Source organism: Carassius carassius, chromosome 8, assembly GCF_963082965.1.
Source record: "Carassius carassius chromosome 8, fCarCar2.1, whole genome shotgun sequence".
Taxonomy (NCBI): domain Eukaryota; kingdom Metazoa; phylum Chordata; class Actinopteri; order Cypriniformes; family Cyprinidae; genus Carassius; species Carassius carassius.
The window spans coordinates 6,839,896-6,856,160 of NC_081762.1; the positions used below are offsets into that span (position 1 = coordinate 6,839,896).

The 16,265-nt window shown below is 36.3% G+C and overlaps 1 protein-coding gene and 1 long non-coding RNA gene across 3 annotated transcripts in view; one reads left to right on the forward strand and one right to left on the reverse strand.

Annotated features, from left to right (window-relative positions):
- Positions 1-16,265, forward strand: part of stpg1 (sperm-tail PG-rich repeat containing 1) — a 382,184-nt gene that overhangs the window by 210,767 nt on the left and 155,152 nt on the right. The window lies entirely within an intron of this gene.
- LOC132145099 (uncharacterized) overlaps positions 1-16,265 on the reverse strand; it is a 59,404-nt gene that overhangs the window by 40,962 nt on the left and 2,177 nt on the right. For both annotated transcript variants that reach the window (XR_009434437.1, XR_009434436.1), the window contains exon 2: positions 11,425-11,543. This is a non-coding gene — a long non-coding RNA (uncharacterized LOC132145099). The remainder of the gene's footprint in view (positions 1-11,424; positions 11,544-16,265) is intronic.

Below are 16,265 nucleotides of genomic sequence, written 5' to 3' on the forward strand. Positions count from 1 at the left end.
ACCAGCAATTTTAAGCGCCTATTGAGAATGAGGAGTCACATGCCTATTTGGGTTGATTTGGGAGGGGTCTGAGGCGGTCGGCCATGACGGCAGGATACGCTATCGGTTGCCAGGGGCAATGCCTTCAGAACTACACAGAGGTGCGACTAAACATTTCAGAGATCTTTAATTTTTGCGCATTTATTTTGTCGGCGGAACAGATCGAGACGGATCTACGAATACGAGAAAGAAAAGGAAGAAAGTAAAGCATTGCAAAAACATAAGGCGAAAGAAAGGGGACCTTACAGGAACAAGCTCACACCAAGCGCAAAACAGCGGTGTTTGCAGAAGCTCTCAGGCATCCAAAATATCGAACCATACGAGCTCCCTGCAACGGCACAGAGACCTGAACCATTTACCTCTGTGCACACATATGGACATTGGGAATTATATTGTTTATGATGTAAGTCACCTTGCATTCACAGTGTTAATAGCTTTAATCTAACCAGGACATTTACATCTTGCAATCACACATTTAACCATTTCAGCTGTTATTTTGATTTTTTGAGAATTAGGCATATGCAATATTGGACCCACCGGTGGGTCCCCAGAGTTGATGTGGTTAACTACCCTAGCCAACCCAGAACTGGTTTGTCCACTTTGTAGCCTCCAACACAAAAACCTGGTACCATATGTGTCATTGGGTTCAAATCAAATCATAACTAAACATACACAGCTTTAGCCTACATCAAAACATATTGGAAACGTTCGTATACATTGAACATCTCGTTACAATCTAGTGTTTACAAAACGGTCGCAGTTAATTACTTTGTCATTTGGGTCAAGAAGTGCATTCTAAATGCAATGTAATTACAATACACTAAAACGCATGTGAATAAACTTACTTTGGCCAGTACAACGTTTTCATCACCTGCTGTAGATGGACCAAGCCACAGCAGAAAGCCTCGTAACTTTCCAAAGACTTGTGGCATTTAAGCTCCTGCATTGTGTAGTAACTTAAAGCAAAAACAATATAATTCCCAATGTCCATATGTGTGCATGGAGGTAAATGGTCCAGGTCTCTGTGCTGCTTACAGGGAGCTCGTATGGGTCAATATTTTGGATGCTTGAGAGCTTCTCCAAATACCGCTGTTTTGTGCTTGGTGTAACCTAAAAAAACTGTATTCCATTGTTCCTATGTTTTCCATATTTATCGTGAGAGGTACTGGAGCAGTTTTTAACACAGCAGTAACTTCCAGGCATGGTAAAACAGTGCAGAATTGTGAGAACCTCCTCTACTACCGAGTTAACAACACATGTAAACAATCCTGTTTCGCTGCCGGTATCCTGCCAACATGGCGGAGACTGTGATATCGAGGGAGGGGCTTTGTGCTATGACGACAACTCCTCATTCTCAATAAGACCCGGTGACATCGAAAGCGACCTCTTATCATTGAAATTATTCGCGCCAGATGCTCTATTCGCATTTGGTGTGAATGCAGCATAATGTAAATGCGTGTTTACGCGCGTATTGAGGTCTCGCGGCGCGGTAGACGCGAATTCGCCTCATTCGCTCATCTAGTTACAGGAGATTCTGAGTTATGTAAAGGACCATTGCAAGCTGAGAGCGACCGGCTTTTGTGGTGGAAAATTAATACCCCCACCAGTAATAGCCCCACCTTGCGAAACTGTAACTTTACCCGAGTGTCCCTGGGACATCAGTGCGGTCGGAGCACGTCTTCTCAACATCTGGACATATAGTAAATAAAAAACGCTCTGCTCTGGACCCCGAAAATGTTGATCGACTTGTTTTCCTGTCCAATAAATGTGTAATGTCCCTAGCCTTTTTGCACGTTTCATGCCTGCCTAGTGCTGCCTAGCCTAAGTGTCGGTTACACACATGGCCTGTTCTCAAGTCCATTTAAAATTTTATTTTTTGAACAGTTGTTTGAAATGGATTGAATCATTATTTAAAATAATCTTGGAGATTTTTGAAATGCCTAAATCATAAATGCAGCCGGGTTGAAGCCTGCAGTGATGTTTTTCTTTTGGCAGGCGTCCCCTCTGCATATATTTTTTTGAGATTGTTGCACTCCTGTTGCTGTTTGTTATTCTGCCAGAAACTTCGTGCCAATAAATCAGAAATATTACTGACTTGTGCGTTTCCAGCGCTCTCTTTACGTTCGTCCGTTATTTGACGTTGAAAAAGGGAACGTCTTTTTTTAGACATGGAAAATTGATTTTACAATCGATTCAATGAACACTTATGTCTTAAAAATCGAAAATGATTTTTTCACAAAAGTGACAGCCCTAGTACACACACACACACTGCAACAGTGCACAGTGTTTGTAGCATTTCCATGGAGACGCAGATGGAGTTTCGCTGTTTATTATCAGACCCGCCGCTTTTAGTTTTCGTTTAAAGTATGTCTTAAATGGCCTTCCGTCTTTTGATTGGCTAAAACAGAAATGCATGTAGGCATGTGTCTTTTTTTTTTGCAATTCATTATTTTTGTCCCCTTGAGGTTCATTTATGTTAGTCAGGTTTCTGTCCCAAAGAAAAAGTTAAAATACCACCTAGTGTTGCTTTCGTCAACGAAAACTATGACTAAATATCGTCATCAACGAACCTTTATCTCATGGCGAAAACGAGACAAGACACAACGTAAAAGCTGGTCTTGTGATGATGACTATAATTAAATGTATAATGCAATATTGCTGATGAATAAAAACGAGGCTAAATGTGGTTTACAAAATAAAAACTAAGCTAAAATGTCTCTTAATTTTCGTTGACCAAAATTAGACGAAACGAAATGTTATAACGTTATCTCGTCTCGTTTAGTCACGTTATTATAATTTTGCAGTATTTCTGTTTCCTGTGTCTCACTTCAAGGGCTGCATCAGGTCGCACTGCACAGACGCAGGCAACGTCAATTTAAGCCCCACTCATGGCATTATTTAGAAGACCACAACAAAAAAGGTAAGCAGGATTTATACTTTCGCCTGGCTCCGCTTCGCGAGCGCACTTTCCCAAACGGACGAGGCTTTTATACTTGTCGCATTCGCCATTAAATGTACTATTCTGTGAAATGACAGAGGAGCGATGAGGAGTAACTGTCCTCTAAAATCTTCGGGAATCACCGTTGAGAAGAATTCATTTGCCAGTGCAAATTTTGTGATTTCTTATTCAGAACCAGTTTTGGTTTTTGAAAAGAACCAGAACCGTGAGCAATTTCTAAGTTTTGGTTCTGAAAATGGTTCTGGTGCGACACGTGACCAAGTGCCTTGTTCTGATGATTCAGCGTTTCCTGTACAAGATGTCACAAACTAAATAACAGAAACGCTGCCCTGTCTCTTTAATTACTGAGCACATTGTTTCCAATGACGCGCACTCCACAGACTCGCCCGCCACATAGTGTATTTAACTGCCGAACACGTTTTCCACTACTGTACGTGCACTCGTGCCTTTGATAACTGTGCACGTCGTCTTGTCTGACTGTACATGTACTGGCAGCGTGCAGCACCACCACTAAATTACATTATATTTGTCCTGTATTGTCATTAAAATACATACTGACTTCAACTTGGACCACTAAATAAATAGACTGCTATTGTAATGTAAGTATGAGGGTTATATTATTTAGTCTATAGGTAATTTTAAGAGTGATAAAAAAAGTGATAAATATTTGTTTTCATGAATTTTACATTTTTAAAATCTGGAAACCACTCATTGCATCACACCATCTTCTGGAAAGTTAAAAAAAATGGCGTACACTCCGCCACGCAAAATGAGTTCTCGTGCACTCAAAGCGAACTTCCGGCAACACCGCAATGACAGGTATCTCAAAAAATTAAAATACTTCACAAGACCAATAAAAAAATAAATAAATTAAAAAAAAATTTGTGAATTGTTGGCCTTCTGTAAAGTATGTTAATTTACATGTACTCAATACTTGGTAGGGGCTCCTTTTGCTTTAATTACTGCCTCAATTCAGCGTGGCATGGAGGTGATCAGTTTGTGGCACTGCTGAGGTGGTCTGGAAGCCTAGGTTTCTTTGACAGTGGCCTTAAGCTCATCTGCATTTTTTGGTTTCTTGTTTCTCATTTTCCTCTTAACAATATCCCATAGAATCTCTCTGGGGTTCAGGTCTGGTGAGTTTGCTGGTCAGTCAAGCATACCAACACCATGGTTATTTAACCAACTTTTGGTGCTTTTGGCAGTGTGGGCAGGTGCCAAATCCTGCTGGAAAATGAAAACAACATCTTCAAAAAGCTGGTCTGCAGAAAGAAGCATGAAGTGCTCCAAAATCTCTTGGTAAATGGATGCAGTGATTCTTGCTCTCTTGCTCTCATCTGAAAAAGAGGACTTTGGACCACTGGCCAACAGTCCAGTTCTTCTTCTCCTAAGCCCAAGTAAGATGCCTCAGGAGTGGCTTAACAAGAGGAATACGACAACTGAAGCCAAATTCCTTAACACTTCTGTATGCCTTGACCCCAGCCTCAGTCCATTCCTTGTGAAGTTCACTCAAATTCTTGAATCGATTTTGCTTGACAATCCTCATAAGGCTGCAGTTCTCTCGGTTGGTTGTGCATCTGTTTCCTCCACACGTTTTTAATCCACTCAGCTTTTTGTTTTTGTAAACATGCTTGGATACAGCTCTCTTGTGAACAGCCAGCTTATTTGGCAATGAATGTTTGTGACTTACCCTCCTTGTTAAGGGTGTCAATGTTTGTCTTCTGGACAACTGTCAGATCAGCAGTCTTCCCCATGATTGTGTAGCCTAGTGAACCAAACTGAGAGACCATTTTGAAGGCTCAGGAAACCTTTGCAGGTGTTTTGAATTGATTAGCTGATTGGCATGTCACCATATTCTAATTTGTTGAGATAGTAAATTGGTGGGTTTTTGTTAAATCTGAGCCAAGATCAAAGAAACAAAGACTTAAACTACTTCAGTCTCTGTGCATTGAATTTATTTAATACACAAGTTTCACTATTTGAGTTGAATTACTGAAATAAATGAACTTTTCTGCAACATTCTAATTTATTGAGATGCACCTGTATGTTTTCATAGTACACACACTCTTATTTTAAAAGACTACACAATTGGAAACCGAATGAACTGACCAATTGGATGTTTTTTTACAGCTGAAATTGATGTGTATACTAAGTGGTCTTTTGTAAAGGAAAGTATCACTAGTATTAATGCTGATAATATTTTATTTTAGTTTTATTGCCATTAAAAATATATATATTCATAGTAAATCACTCTGAGTTACACTACTTTATCATTGGTGAGCATAAGAGACTTCATAAACTAATTAATTAAAAAAATAAATAAAAACCTACCAACCCCAAACTTTTTATATTAGTAATATTAGTAATAGTAATAGTATATTGTGAAATTTACATTAATATTATTTAATTTAATTTTAATATTTTAAAATATATCAGCTATATATTATTATTTTCCTTTGAGAGATATATATTTATTACGATAAAATAACATAGACTGATAAATCATGTACAAAAAGACCAGACCAGAGTTAAGAATGTTAACAGGGTCAGTTCTGATTTCATATTCAATTTTAAATTTAAATTCCTTATTTTCATCTCTTTTCATATGTAAAGGTCATATCTTGTTTATAAGTATCTGTCCGGCAAAGATGATCGTTAGAAGTTGCATTCATGCTCACACATGTGTAACTGCTAAATAAACGTGCATTTACTTCTCACTGGTTTGTAAACCTTTTTTCAATTCAGTCCACTAAGGGTTTTGATTTCTAAGGGTTTTGGAGTCAAAGCGCATACACAAAGAACTCTCACCAAATGCATACTTTTGAGAGAAGGTTGAAGCATAGTGCATCTTCTTATGCGCGCCCGTGTGTGTGTGTGTGTGTGTGTGTGCGTGAGAGTTTCCCTGCGGTTGGCTGCTGAAAGTGCTTACACAGTAGTCAGAGCTACAGAATAACTGCCATACATCATCTCACAGATGAGCTGCCAGACACACACACACACACATTCGGGCACGACTCCAGCTGCTGATACGGATCTTCCTTCTCTCGCTGGGTTTCGTCTCTCCAGTCTCCACTAAGTGATCACACCACATGCCTCTTCACAGTATTTAACTGCCCCTTGATCCTCCTGATGCCCCAGCTGCCCCTCAGACCCACACAGTGAGAGCGAATCACCTCAAACTGGACCCAATAGGTATGATAGGTGCAGGATAAGAGGAAAATAGGTGGGAGAGTGTACTTCTTTTTTACTTTACAAGGCTTATTTTACAGGGAAACAAATATTTCTTGTTTTTTTGATGTACTGTACGCTGCTATCCAATAGGTTTGCGGTCAGTAATTTTTTTATTCAGAGATGAAACATCAAATTGATGTTTATAAGAGATAGAAGTGAGGATAAAGACATTAACACACTACATCTGTGCATAGATATGAACATCTATATACTGCATTATGGGTTGATTTAATCAACCTAGAGCCACAACAAAAGCAGATGCTAAAGTATAAAAAAAAAACACACATTAGCTGTGCAAAACTATGTGTGTGAAGATGGATAGCCAAAGCAGCATGTCAGACTTACGATCCTTATATAAATCCTTACGATCATTTACTTTTAACTTTCCTGCTCATCTTCAATAAAGCAGCTCTGGATATCAGCCGCTGATGGGAAAAAGAGTGCTTTTCGTTTCCTTTACATGCACAAAACAAGTAAACAAACTAATCATGAGGCTAGATGATGAAATATACTATGCGTGTGTGCTTGTATGACTGCAAACTCACAAACGCAGCGGAGCGTGTCGAAACCAAACAGCTTAATTTAAGAGTTTGTGCCCGGCAGGACCTGTCATGAGCACATTTTGCTGTAGCATTCGCATTCCCGCACACAGGACCCATCAGGGGTCACATGTGATGATCCGTTTCCATACCGGCAGAAAATGAGTCATTAATCTACTGAAATTAACTCACATCAGAGCTCGTATTGATTTGCTCTCCCTCCAGCACCATTTGAGGAATTATTAAAATGCTTTTTCACCGTCTGGCCAAAGAAACAATGACGAAATTGCTTGTGCAGTTTTTAAAATTTCCCGAGGACAACACACTGGGAAAATACAGATGGAGGAAAACAGCCTTTAAAAAAAAGAGACTGAAAAGGGAGAGAGTAAGATTCTAAATACAGCTTGGAAATGGGATACAATTCATTTCATGTTTAACATGATTCGCAAACATGCAGTGAGCAGTGAATGTGAAGAAGTGTATGAATGAAAAACATTCCAGCTGTACCCAAATCCACTTAATCACTGCTGTTTGTCTTTAAAGAAATTGCCCTTGGCGTCCAGAGTGCATTCTTTGCATGTCTTTCGATGCTTTTACAGCAGACGGATGCATGTGGCATTCTGTAAAGCCTGTGCCTCGATATGGAAACTAAAGGGATACAACCATGAGTAAAAAGGTGAATCAAACAAATCAAAGTGACAGTTCACCCAGTTGTCGGTTCATCTGAGCAGATTTGGAGAAATCTAGCATTACATCACTTGATCACCAATGGATCCTCTGCAGTGAATGGGTACCGTCAGTCCAAACAGCTGATAAAAATGTCACAATAATCCACAAGTAACCCACACCACTCAAATCCATCAGTTAATGTATTGTGAAGTGAAAAGCTGCATGTTTTTAATAAATAAATCAATCAAGGTGTTTTCACTTTAAACTGTCACTTCTGGCCAAAATATCAGCCCATAATCTCTAATAATACTTTCTCCAGTAAAAATAATAATAATAATAATTAGGTGCTTGACCTGTGCATATTTCTTTCCTGATTCAGACAAGATGATATTTTCATTGGAGAAAGCTTATTGGATTATTGTGATGTTTTTATCAGCTGTTTGGACTCTTATTCTGACGCCACCCACTCACTGCAGAATATCAATTGGAGAGTAAGTGATACAAAGATTAATTTCTCAAAATTTGTTCCAATGAACGAACAAACTCATCTTGAATGACCTGAGGGTGAGCATATTTTTAGCAAATTTCCATCTTCATTTTTGGGTGAACTTTCCCTTTAAATCACTTCTGATACGATCTGAATTTGGAGGTAGTACATTATTATTTGTGCTGGAACAAGCTGAACCCAGTTTTAGCACTTCTGGAATTGGATCCAACAGCTATTTTTGTGAATGTAACACCTCATATAGCTTTAAAGGAAATACACAATAAGATGGTAAGATCTGTACAGTCGTGTTTCTTCAACTATGGCAACTTTTTTTTTTTTTTTTTTTTTTACTTATCTTTACTTTATCTTAACTCATTTGTCTTGCTGAGGGTAATTTCTTACCTTGCATTTATGTATCCTGAATAATCCCAATTAAATACTTTCACACTTTTCTGAGACACAATAAAATATTCTGTTCACAAATTATATTTAGCTTAATTTGTCTTCATTCATACATCACGTCTCAAACTTTATCTCAAGCTCTTCACTGACACTGTTGTCTTTTTAGTAAACAAGTATATTAGTATTAATATTAGCAATATTAAAATATTGTTAGATGTGCCAGCCAATCATAATTTTGATAAATTATATACAAAGTATTTAATAAATAAAAAACAGAAATTATTTATGATTAACTATTTGTTTAAATTAGATAAGTTTTATTTGTTCAGATAATTTATAAATGTCTAGATCAGTTTTTTTCGATTTGTTTTAAATGTAAAAAAGCATATTATTCACACACACACCCACCCACACACACACACACACACACACACACATATATATATATATATATATATAATTTTTCAAGGTATAGAGAGAGCAAGAGAGAGAGAGAGTGAGAGAGAGAGAGAGATTTAGAAAAGATTAATATCTGGGTAGAAATATAAAATCCACACATAAAATACATTTAGGAAATAATCAAAAATACTTGGCTTTACATGACATTTATATCATGAAAAAGAGAAAAAATTAATTGTTATGAAACAAACCTTATGAATAGGTGTTCAAAGTGGAAGAAACATGATGCAGCTAAGCATACACTACTGTTCAAACGTTTAGGGATAGTAAGATTTTTAAAAAGAAATGAATACTTTTAATATATAAAATTGACAATAAAGGCAAGCAATGTTACAAAAAGTCTTCCATTTTAAATAATGCTGTACTTCTTGAATTTCTATTTATCAAAGAATCCTGAAACAAAGAAATATCAAATTTTCCACAAAAACATTACATACCAACTACTTTCAACAGTGATATTAATATGCCATGCAGCAAGAATGGCATAGCAGCAAATCATTTCTCCTCAAGCACACACACACACACTCTCTCTCTCTCAGGTATCTGACCCTAATCTTCCCTCTCCAACAGCTTCAATCCCATTTCTTATTGTGCTCGGCCTGCCCAGCGGAGATTCTCTCTGTCTCCTTTATCACTCTTCAGTCCCTGCCAGAAGAAAAAAGACTGCACTGGAAACAGCTGAGCTGGGGACTTCTTCTATTCACTGCTAAGCTGTTTGGGGGTTTGGAGATAGTGAGGGCCGGGACACCGTCGCTCTCTCTCTCAGTGGACAGTACTGATAGGGTTATGAGAGGGGAAGTGAGTAAAGACACTTCCTGTTGTGAGTCTCAGTCGGACGCTGTCAGTCAGGTGGCAGAATGATTACCTTCAGCTCGTCTGGATTCAAACATTCAGAGTGTCTTAGCCTGGGATATATCCTGCAGTGCTGATGTGTCCTGTCACTCAACACTTCCTCCTCTCATTACTTACTCTAGCGTCCCTGTTCATCTCATTTCCATTCAGGATGCATCTGTATACTCTCACCCTGGTGTCCTCAAACTCTTTCTTCCTGCCGAAAATGGCACTGTATTATGCAGTGATGACAGGAGGGATGGAGGTAGATGGATTGTCAGTTTCGTGCCCCATTCACACTGACAGTGATTTTGCTGCTGGAGGACGGCGGGTCGCTACTGGGCGTTCCTGAGGCTGGACGTCCTGATGTTGCTGCGAATAACTTTTAAAAATCTGATCACAAATGAGGTGTACTGCTGGTAAAAATCATTTATAATATAATTCAACAATTATTATTATTATTTATTTTATTTTTTTTTGCATCTTAAAATAAGCATCCTGAAGCAGAAATTAGTTTAGGCTTTAAACAAGAAACAAATAACTATTTGCTAATGGGGTGAGACAAAATAAATGTTTCCTTTTTCATTTTAAGCATAATTCAGTTATCTCTTAGAAAGATTTATCATATTTGCTTGTTTTACAATAGGATGTTTTTGCAGTGCACTCAGTTTGCCAGAAACTTTGAAAATGAATGACCACCTGTCTTAGTGCAACTGCAGATCACCGTCACGGTGAACAATCCTTCAGATGATGGTCCATTCCTCCATTACATACTGGATTGATTATAGCACATCTCCTGACCAGTATTTTTATTTATTTTTTTATACAAAAGAAATAATACATAAAAATTAGATTTTACAGATTTAATAAAATAAAGAAGTTCATTTAAAAGGTTAAATGCAAATAAAATAAGACAAAATAAATAAATATTAAATAAAATACAAATGGGATTGATTATATCACCTGCACTGACAGGCACTATATAAAATCAATTATAATATAAATATAAATAAAGTAACACAAATATTTATAACATTTAAAAAATACCATTAAATCAAAATAAAATACAAAATAATTAATTTATATTTATTTGCTTAAACAAACAAAACAAAACAAATAAATAAATAAAAAAATGTCTTCATCCAGCAGGAGTCTCAATGTGTGTATTCACGAACATGATTGCTAGTGGGATTCTTGCTCTTTATATACTGAGTAATGAAGAATGTACTACTCAGAAAAGAAAATCTTAATCTGCTCAATAACAAAAAGTAAAGCTGAGCTCATATGAACTGAAATCTCACCAACAGGTCAACTCAAATCTGACTTCTGCAAACATTATTATGGACTTCAGCACCATGGACAGAGACGCACACAAAACTCCTGCACCATGGACAGAGACACAAACACACACACACACACACACACACACACACACACACAATTTCAGCACCTTGAACAGAGAAACCAAATGAAAGATACCCCTGCTGACTACAGACTGATGTAAGGGAGAAATAATCAGGTTTACAAATTCAATGCAGGTAAAAAACAACTGATTCAACAAAAAAAAGTATAAGACTGAGAATAATTATAAGTAAACGAGAATAAGTATAAGACTAATTCACAATGAAACCTGAATGTGGGTGGAGCATTCCAGTGTGATGTCATAATTAGAACCCAAGTAACCATTAAAAAAGCATCATACCTAGCTAGTGCACTTACAAGTGTTCTACAGCAATCAAGTGCACTACGGCTCTAAAGCAGAGCATTAGCAAAATAGTAAAGTGTGTGTAGCTTAAGGACAGAATTCCTACCCTGACGTGATTAAATTCGTTCTTGCTGGCATCACTGCCAACTGGTTTATTTTCAGCGCGTGGCTTTAGAACTTGCCGCGGCTGGTTGGAGACGGGCAGACCTGTTACACTGATACCATCTGAAAACACAAAACAACATACATTAGACATACGGCACACATGAACACAGTGGCCAGAGGCCTGAGAAACAGTGCAAGAGAAAAGAGAGATCACTATCCTTCCGTGACTTATGTGAGGAGAGGACGCTATTATACAGCACTAATTCCTCACATTCAGAGGACGTGAACATCGCTCAAATGCTTCGCTCTCCATCTCTCTCTCCATCCGCCTTTCCATCTCTCAGCGCATCTGTTTGTCCGGCATTTAGCACTCGAGATAAAATTAAAATCCATAACGTGACAGTTTGAAATATGATGAGGTGGAAAAACTTAATAAATAAGGCGATGGAGTGCGTATGCCGCAATGACTCTCTGGAACACACTCAGGTGGATATATTTTATCTCTGCAGCGCATACGGATAACAGCATAAGCTTATATACGCACACACAAATTCATTCAAGCGATAAACATTCTGGGTTATTTTTAGAAATGGGACATAAAGATGACAAATGAGACTTTCATCAACACAGACCTTTAAATGGTCTGCAAGACTGCAAGGATATTAAAACACAAAACTAAAGAACACAAATCCTCAAATGAACGACATCCGTTGCAGTAGGACTGTGCGGTATATATCTGCAACGATTTCGCTGGTTATATAAAATTAACCGACATTGTTATGATACCCCATTACTTCATTTTACTATGACATTACGTTTCTTATAGAGCGTTTCAGTATAGTGTTGTGATTATTAAAACAGAGATGTTTTAAAAGTCTAATTTACTTTTGTACAATAAATGGTGTTGAGTTGGAAAGTGTGATTCAATTCTACAAGTCTGTTCAAAATGATTAAACTCATAACATTTATTAAAATATTTGCATCACCCAAAAATGCTTACAAATGTCCTCAACATGCTTGTTATATTAAAGTCAATATGAAATCAAAATGTACCCAATTTACTTATTTAATAAACATTTCTCATTCACATTTTAAAGGCCGCTTTTCACAGAAAAGTGCCGAAACAAAATCCAATTCACTTTCATTAATTACCCTGTATAATTTGGAAATATGTGAGTAATTGTTATTGTTAAATATGTTAATAATAATAATAATAATAATAATATAAACAAAATAAAAAATAATTAAAATAAATTTAATTTATATAGCACTTCTAAAGGCTTAAGAATAATAATTATAATATTTTGTCAATAATAATAATAATAATAATAATAATAATAAATGTTTAAAGTTAGTGTATCTATGTTTTTAAAAATAATCAATAAATAAAACAAACAAACAAACACGGAGGTTGCATTGTCTTCCACACAAAACCATTGCTCTAATCGAAGGTTTTTCTGCTGCAGTGACATTTCTGGATTTGACCTGCTTTGTCTCTGTCTGATGTAAAATAATGAGGGTAAATTGCAGAATTTGCCATGCAAAGATTTCTCTCCATATCTCATGCACATGCTCCAATACACTTGGATGGATTCTGACATACCACAGAGGAGGAAGAACAGATGAGACTGCAGCTGAAAGGTGCATGTACGAAAATGCGGCTCATCACTATTTGAACAGAAACGAATGTCTGTAGAACAGAATGTGATTTTCACGCATCTTTCAAATGCTGCCTCTCTGCTGCTTGGTAAAAGAGAGTTGAATGCAGCAGCTCCCATCAGGACAGATCTGGTCAGTATTTGTGTTTTACCACCCGAGGGTTCTGAAAGGGAAGGAGAGGGTGTACAATCACTCGGTACAAAGGGAACTTACGGTCCTCATTACGAGTCCCAGGGCCCCCGAAATGACATCACTCCCCTTCAAGAGTGTCTGACACAATATGTCGTAATGTCTGCTGCTAACTTTACAAGGCGCGGATGCCCAGATACCAGGTCAGAGCAAACAGAGTGACATGAGGTAAGAGGAGGCGGAGACAAGAGTGTCACACAAGCAAAAGAGGGTGGAAGAGGATGTATATGTGTATAAGCTAAAAGTAAAGATAAATTTAGATAAATTTGGATTCATAAATATTAATTATTTATATATGCCTGTTTTAATAATAATAATACTAATAAACAAAAATATATACGTATATTACCAAAATAAATTTGTATTTTTATATAAATATAAAATAGTATATAAATATTTCATACTACTACTACTTCTACTACTACTAATAATAATAATAAAGATCATAAAGGTTTTTAATATGTATAATAATACATATAACATTAAATAATTTATTATTATTAAAATGCACAAATAATTATTTTCCTATGGAAATTGTAATGATTTATAATAATACTTTTATAATAATATAAAAATAAAATAGCTTAATAATAAAATACTAAAAAATATTTAATTTAAAGATTTAATAATAATAACAACAATAATATATATTAGGGGTGACCCCGAATAGTCAACGAATCAATGCTTTGATTCGAGGAGCCTGATTCGACTACCAATCTCACAGTCGAATATTCGCAGGGTGTTATTGATTATGCCATTTTGACAATATGGGGGAGCTCAAATGCCTGATTTCACATAAAACTTGCGGTTTTCTCCCAATAAGTTAATATATAGCCTATTATGATAAAGCTGTAAGAATCTGAAAAGAAAGAAGCTTCAAAATAATATTTTAATACTTGGTCAGTTTATTGATTTGTTTGGTTAACTTTGGATAAATCTTTTCTTTTAATACAGTGCAGTGCACAAAATTAAGATTCGAGAGATGGTTCAAGTCAGTGCTCAATAAATGATGATACGTTTAGAAATGTTGTGCATCCACTTATTATTAGTGTGACATTTTAGCATTAAAATGAAGGGGAAAACTTCAAGATATCGGCCCTAAAAATTGGCAGCACATATCGGTCATCGGCTGACCCAGACCTCTAAACATCGGCATCGGCATCAGCTATAGAAAACCCATATCGGTCGATCTCTAAATGAGAGCACTATTGAAAAAAAAAAATTTGTTAATTGTTATGGTTTCGCCGACATTAAGTGTTAGCTATCTGTTCATCAAAACATAAAACATTATTTACCCCATTTTTATCTGCAAGGTGTTCATTACACCTTTTCCCTGTGTGTTAACATCAGTAATTATGTTAGTAGAATGTCTGACTTGACTCTTGTTAATGTATTTTGCCCCGCCTCCAAACATATGATTTGACTATCAGTCGAATATCGGCAAGATTTGAAAATTCCGATTCGACCATAAAAATCCTTAGTTGGGGACACCCCTAATATATATATATATATATTTATTTATTCTAAAATAAAAATAAATAAAAAACAACACAAAACAGCAAGGCAAGATTATTTTGGTATCTGGCTCTATGGGGACAACAATGGGAATGTGGTGATAGCCTGATTACAACATATAATCAACACCTACAAGCACTGCATTCCTGATTCTTTTTCTGTCATAATTAGATTTTACCTTTTCAATGTATACAAAAAAAACAATATCAGCTCAAATAATCCACCTAATAAACATCCTGAACAGATTATGACTTACAGACGTCATTTACTCCCCCTGTTTAAGTAAAACACAGCGGGTCGCACTGAGAAACGCGGTGCTCAGCGATCACCAGACATTACCCAATGAGGCTAGCAAGTTCATCCATATGAGGCGGCGTGACATCATCCACACCGGGGCTCTGCGGTCGACTGACGTCCCACATGAAGGGTAAACGCTTACCTCCAGCGGGCTCTCAGCGGGGGGAGCCGTCCGGTTTAATGGAGCCACTCTCCTCTCTCATTATGTTGTTCTTGCACTGACATTTTAACATTCAGGCACTAATGTGTTTAGTCTGACTGTCTGGCCCTCGCGCTCTGCCGCTCTCTGACGGAAAGACGATTTATAGAGGACGGATGAATGAACAGAAGCGTGCGGCATGTTAAAGAAACTCCCGTACAGACTGAACCCAACGGCCTCCTGAGAGACAGACAGAGCATTGCATCACCACCATCACAGCCTGAGTTACGCTCACAGGAGAAATGGAGATAAACGCTGAGAGAGCGATAGAGACAAAAAAGGTCAAAGAAAAAGGGCTGAAGAGAACAGAGCCAAAGAAACAGAAGGGAAATGTACAGTGTGTTCAACTAACAAATGTTTTCCATAAGCTGATTTTTTTTAATGAATCAGTTTGATTAAACTCACTCTGATCAACTGAATCTAACAATTCACTTACTGAACTGATTAATCAGCTGCTTAACAACAAATTTACTCAGTGAACCTTTGAAAATCATTACTAAGAAAATAAATGTTGCTGGCATGTGATCAGCTGAGGACCAAAAATAAGAGGGGAAAAAATTTTGTTTCCCCATTCAATATAATGATGATAATAATAATAATAATAATAATAATAATAATAATAATAATAATAATAATAATAATAATAACAGTACTTATTTAAATCCTAGAAAAATAAAATATAAACTAATTACAGTTGTAACAATAGTATCACAGTAAAATAAAATAAAAACTATTTATTATAATTATAATTAATAATAATAATAATAATAAACAGAAACAATATGGCAATAAATAGCAATAAATATGGCTGTCATAATTTATTTGTTTTAAACATTAAAACTATAGTAATAACACTACTGTAAAATAAAAACTGTTAAAATAAAATATTTCATAAAAAAATAAAATATTCTTTTTATATTTTAAATAAAAAATAACTGTAATAATTGTAATTAAATTGTTTTATACTATACTATTGTATGACT